At 39.0% G+C, this 6,022-nt stretch overlaps 1 protein-coding gene across 1 annotated transcript in view; it reads right to left on the bottom strand.

Annotated features, from left to right (window-relative positions):
- The window catches only part of MAP2K4 (mitogen-activated protein kinase kinase 4), a 101,236-nt gene extending 99,564 nt beyond the window's left edge, over window positions 1-1,672 (bottom strand). The window contains exon 1 of the mRNA XM_023743859.1: window positions 1,640-1,672. The gene's annotated coding sequence lies outside the window, so the exon portion shown is untranslated. The remainder of the gene's footprint in view (window positions 1-1,639) is intronic.
- Between the last annotated feature and the right edge of the window lie 4,350 nt (window positions 1,673-6,022).

Raw genomic sequence — 6,022 nt, 5'->3', positions numbered from 1 at the left:
CCACCTCTACCTCAGCCCCCGCCACCATGGCTTTGTCTGGAAGGAAGGCAGGATGGCCGGAAGATGTCTGGTTGACTGGTCTAATTAGCATATTACCCTTTTATTAGTGTACATAGGCTAGGAAGGGAAAGGAATAATACATATAGAAAAATGGTCGTGCCAAAACCGGTTTGGCTCAATGGATAGAGTGTCGGCCTACGGACTGAAAGGTCCCAGGTTCGATTCCGGTCAAGGGCATGTACCTGGGTTGCGGGCACATCCCCAGTAGGAGATGTACAGGAGGCAGCTGATCGATGTTTCTCTCTCATCGATGTTTCTAATTTCTCTATCTCTCTCCCTTCCTCTCTGTAAAAAATCAATAAAATATATATAAAAAAAAAAGAAAAATGGTCGCCCGGCAAGCGTGACTCAGTGGTTGAGCATCAACCTATGAACCAGGAGGTCACGGGTTCAATTCCCAGTCAGGGCACATGCCCAGGTTGCGCGCTCGATCCCCAGTGGAGGCATGCAGAAGGCAACCGATCAATGATTCTCTCTCATCGTTGATGTTTTTCTCTCTCTCCCTCCCTCCCCCTCCCTCCCTCTCCCTCTCCCTCTCCCACCCTCTCTGAAATCAATAAAAATATATTGCAGGGGGGTTGGGGGGGGAGTAAAGCAAAGACACTTTAAAAAAAAAGTAGTCAGTCTTCCCCACTCTATGAATAAATAAGCAGATGAAACTAGTTACATTTATTTTGATTTTTTTATGTTAACTGGAGAATAGTCTCCTTGAGTTGGGATTTTTTAAACTGCATTTTATACAGTGATATTTAAGCTTAAAATGCATTTATTTTAGATTTATAAATGCTGTTTTTTAATAGAAACCATATTCTGTATTCTATGAAAACTAGTGTAAGAATATAAAACACTAGTCTATTTGGGGGGATGGGAGAGGCAGGAGGAAGAACAGCTTTGTTTTAAAGAAAAAATAAAATGCATTAAATGTATGGTTTAAATAAATTAATTTTAAAGCATGAGACCTTTGATACAGTTATATACTTTTTGCAATGCAAATTTAAAAGTGAACTTTTCCAACTTGTGACCTAATTAATATAACATAAATTATAGTTAAGTCCAAATACCTGTGTACATCCTTCTAAAACTATCTACACATGAACACCTATATATATCTTTCTATACCCACACACATGTTTCTAAAGTTAGCATATCTTTCTATACCTATATACATCTGAATATACAGGGTGTCCCCAAAAAATGTATACACATTTTTAACAACTGATAGCTCAATTTTGAAAATGAAATGTGTGTTAATAAACACTGCCTTTATAATTATTCAAAGTGTGTGTATACATTTTCGGGACCATATATATATATATACACACACACACACACACAGTATATATAAAAATCTTTCTATACCCATATACATTTGAATTCCTAATATGTATGTCTTCTATTTCAATTTCAAATGAAAATAAGAACAAATTTTTTTTACATTTGGAAAAAGAATGAAAAATGGAAGCTCTTTTAATGTAAAATTGCCATGGTTGGTTAGTTAAAACAATAGTAGACACATTCCCAATACCAAGATGGATATGAAAGAAATAAGTAGCATAGTATCATAAAATGTATAGCTTACTTTGTGCCTTTTCACAGAAGTTTATCTGAAAGCCTAAAGTAAAAGAGATAAGTTCCAGTTCATTTACTGTAAATCAAACAAACCAAAATTAGAATATGACATTGCATTTTTATATTACATTTTGAATAAAAGTAATTTAAGAACAGTTCAAATCACATAACCCCCACCATCACAGATACAACTATAACACGATTCTTTAATAATTCAGCTTTTTCTGATGTAGGTGTACTTTATTATAGAACTGAAATCAAATTTAAATTATAAGAGTTACATTGTCTTTACCTTTATTTTTCAGATCTATTCAATAAAAAGAATAGCTATTAACCCTTGGAAGCTAAGAGTATTTTTTAAGATATATCTGTCAATTCTTTCATTCTGTAAATTCAAAATATTACAATTTTATTAATTCAAATTATTGACTTAGAACTGCTCATGATTAACTACCTATGATTCAAAAACTTTCGTGTTCATAAATTGTGCAACCTAAACATTTTCTAGCCAATTAGCTACGTCTAATGACAAAACAATGAACTATTTCAGAGGTGCTGAAATTCTCTAGAATAGGCCTGATCTAAAAAGAGACCACGTCCCTAGGAATGATAAGACAGTGTAGGAAGTTAGTTATAAGAAAAAAACCCTGTAACTTCTCCTTAGAAACATGAACACATTTTCCAAAACCAATTGAATCTAGTTGTACCTTATGCATACAGTATATACAGATAAAATTGTTTTGTAAACTACACCCAGTTAAAATAAGCTGTTTAAAATAAATGCCTCTCTGCCCAGCGGTGTGGCTCAGTTGGGTGAGCAGTGTTCCATGCACCAAGAGGTTGCTGGCTGGTCAGGGCACATGCCCAGGTTGTGGGCTCAATCCCACTGGGGGCTTGCGGGAGGCGGCCAATTGATGTTACTCTCTCATCGGTGTTTCTGTCTTTCTCCCTCTCTCCCTTCGTCCCTCTCTAAAAATCAATATTAAAACACTTTTTAAAAATTAAAAGTTGCCGAAACCGGTTTGGCTCAGTGGATAGAGCGTCAGCCTGCGGACTGAAGGGTCCCAGGTTCGATTCCGGTCAAGGGCATGTACCTGGGTTGCGGGCACATCCCCAGTAGGAGATGTGCAGGAGGCAGCTGATCGATGTTTCTGGCTCTCTATCTCTCTCCCTTCCTCTCTGTAAAAAATCAATAAAATATATTAAAAAAAAAAATTAAAAGTTGCCGAAACCGGTTTGGCTCAGTGGATAGAGCGTCGGCCTGCGGACTGAAAGGTCCCAGGTTCGATTCCGGTCAAGGGCATGTACCTGGGTTGCGGGCACATCCCGGGTGGGAGATGTGCAGGAGGCAGCTGATCGATGTTTCTCTCTCATCGATGTTTCTAACTCTCTATCTCTCTCCCTTCCTCTCTGTAAAAAATCAATAAAATATATTTTTAAAAAAAATATTAAAACACTTTTTAAAAATTAAAAGTTAAAAAACAGCCATTTCAAAATATTCTTTCACCTGCCTAGTTCATTGGGTGAACAGCTCGTTTCAGTAGTCTACCTATGCCTGTGTTTATTACTGCTTTGGGGAACAAAACAGGGAAAGTAAATTTAGAATGAGTATCACTCAAGCTTGTATTTATACAAACTCAGCCAAAACTTGTAGGAAAAAGAACCAGGACTAAAGGAATATGTATAAGTAGTCTTTCCCATCTAGTTATGAAAGTGCTTGGGATTCCAAAAAGATAATGTAGAAAACCTGAAAGATGCTAGTGCAGCTACTTTGACAAAAGTAACCCACTGCTTACTGCCTAACGGCACAAATGGCAACACAGGAGGAAGTGGGAATGCAGACTTCATGGGACAGAAGTACTGGGGGCAAACCTGGAGGCAGGGCACAGACACTACCACTGAAGCTTGGTACGTGACACCTTACCAGATGAGCAGCAGCAAGACTTCAGAAAGGAAAAAAATCAAAGACCCATGCATGGGTCTTATAAACCTAAGAAGCTAAAAGTCAGCCAGCCTCCTGAATAAATGAGCAGAGCACAAACAAGGCAGGAGGAAAGGGAGCTGGCTTTCTGGAAGCAGCAGTGGGATCAAGCGCAGAGGAGCCTGAGCCACAGCGCAGAAGCGGATTGCCCACCTTCTCCAACTAGAAGGAAGAGACACTGCACCTGTTTTCCTGGAGAGGCAACTGATGAAACACAATTTTAAGACAATAGGGGGCAAACCTTTGCCCTCTTCTCTTTTTAGCTCTAAACAGAGTCAACAGTTGCTGCTAGGTAGCAAAAACAAAAGGTGAGGAAAAAAAAAAGGTAAATAGAACTGCAATATGAATAGGGAAAGGAACAAGAATTTGAAAAGTATGAAAAAGATTGAGTTGGACCCTAGCCGGTTTGGCTCAGTGGACAGAGCATTGGCCCACATACTGAAGGGTCCCAGGTTTGATTCCATTCCAGTCAGGGGCACATACCTTGGTTACAGGCTCGATCCCAGCCCTGATTGGGGGCACCTGCAGGAGGCAACCGTTCGATGTGTCTCTCTCACATCAATGTTTCTCTCTCTCTCTCTCCCCCTCCCTTCCACTCTCTCTAAAAATCAATGGAAAAATATCCTCAGATGAGGATTAACAACAATAACAAAAAGAATAAATTGGATCTATACATATGGTTGTATAAAAATAAGTGACAGAATAAAGCAAAATAAATAGAAACAAATTTTAAAGGTGTATGTAACTGAGGATGTTAAAATTTCACCAATTACTGCTCTAACACTTAGAAGTTAAGCCCGCTTTTTTTTTTATTATGAATTGGGAATAAGAGAAATCCATGCTCCTCATTTTTTTTTTATAAATATGTTTTTATTGATTTTAGAGAGAGGGGAAGGAAGAGGGAGAGCTAGAAACATCAATGATAAGACAGAATTATCAATCGACTATCCCTTACATCCCCCCTACTGGGGACTGAACCCACAACCTGGGCATGTGCCATGACTGAGAATCAAACTGAGCTCCTGGTTCATGGGTCAATGCTCAACCACTAACTCACTAAGCCCACTTTTTTAAGTTCTTAAACATTCTCAAAACTTTAAGTTCTGCCAGTACAGAAACAATGCAAATAGCTAAAAAGGAAGGGGGTGAAATTCTCAAAGCATAACTACAGACTTGCTCTTTTTACTTAATTATGAAGTAACCAGGTAAATGGACTCTAAGCCTCATCCCAACATCCATGTCTGCATTATTTCTCACTCAGAAAAAACTTCCTAAACTGCTAACTGACCCAGAGTCCACCCACCACGCAAGCAAGGGCTAAACTAAATGGAACATAATAGCTCACCTTTTCCTTGGAATTCCGTTTAATTTTATCAATTAAATCAGATAAAAAGCTATTTAGCTAAATCTTTCTAGACCTCTAAAAGACTATGTATATATAGACTCTCTCTATGACTATATACATAAAGAGATTTTATGTACATATGAAAAAGCACCTGCAGAGATCACAAAGTTGGTGCTTGTAGTACAGATTTGGAAAGTACCAAACAGCTCTCCTACCTCATCACACCCGAAGGACAGGGAGGGCTGTAGGGGACAGCCCTCTTGTAAAGAGAAAGATGGAGTGGGAAAGTAATGCTGAGGAAGCCTTCCACTAGCCTCGATTTTATAAAAATCAACTTTGTGGCTATGCTACAATTAGTCCATTAACACTCATTCACAGATGTTCGATTTTTTAGGTCTCCTTGTATCAAAAATTCTGTCTAAATGACGTCTTTCCATTCACATCCTTCAAGTCCCACATCTCTGGAAGTACTAAATATCAGCTGAATCTGTTGCTAATAAGCAGTTATTTCCTGAAATCTTAGATGCCTTACTCTTTTTTATCCTGTTGAGTTACCAGTACCCTGGGGCTTAACTTCACACAATCTTCTCCTTCAAATTTGAGTCTCATTTTATCTGGCTCCAGGCAAGTTTATTTTCATTAAATCAAGATGTATTGGCCCTAACCGGTTTGGCTCAGTGGATAGAGCGTCGGCCTGCAGACTCAAGGGTCCCAGGTTCGATTCCAGTCAAGGGCATGTACCTTGGTTGTGGGCACATCCCCAGTGGGGAGTGTCCAGGAGGCAGCTGATCGATGTTTCTCTCTCATCGATGTTTCTAACTCTCTATCCCTCTCCCCACCTCTCTGTAAAAAATCAATAAAATATATTTTTAAAAAAAAAAAAAGATGTATTGGGTAACCCTGGCCGGTGGGCTCAGCTGGTTAGAGCATCATCTCATGCACTGAAGAGTCTCAGGTTTGATTCCCAGTCAGGGCACTATATCCAGGTTGTAGGTTTGATCCCTCCCTGGTCGGGATGTGTGCAGGAGACAACCAATTAATGTTTCTTTCTCTCTCTCTCCACCCCC

Source organism: Myotis lucifugus, unplaced genomic scaffold (genome assembly GCF_000147115.1).
Source record: "Myotis lucifugus unplaced genomic scaffold, Myoluc2.0 scaffold_416, whole genome shotgun sequence".
NCBI classification, from domain to species: Eukaryota; Metazoa; Chordata; class Mammalia; order Chiroptera; family Vespertilionidae; genus Myotis; species Myotis lucifugus.
This window is presented reverse-complemented; position numbering and strand designations above follow the sequence as displayed.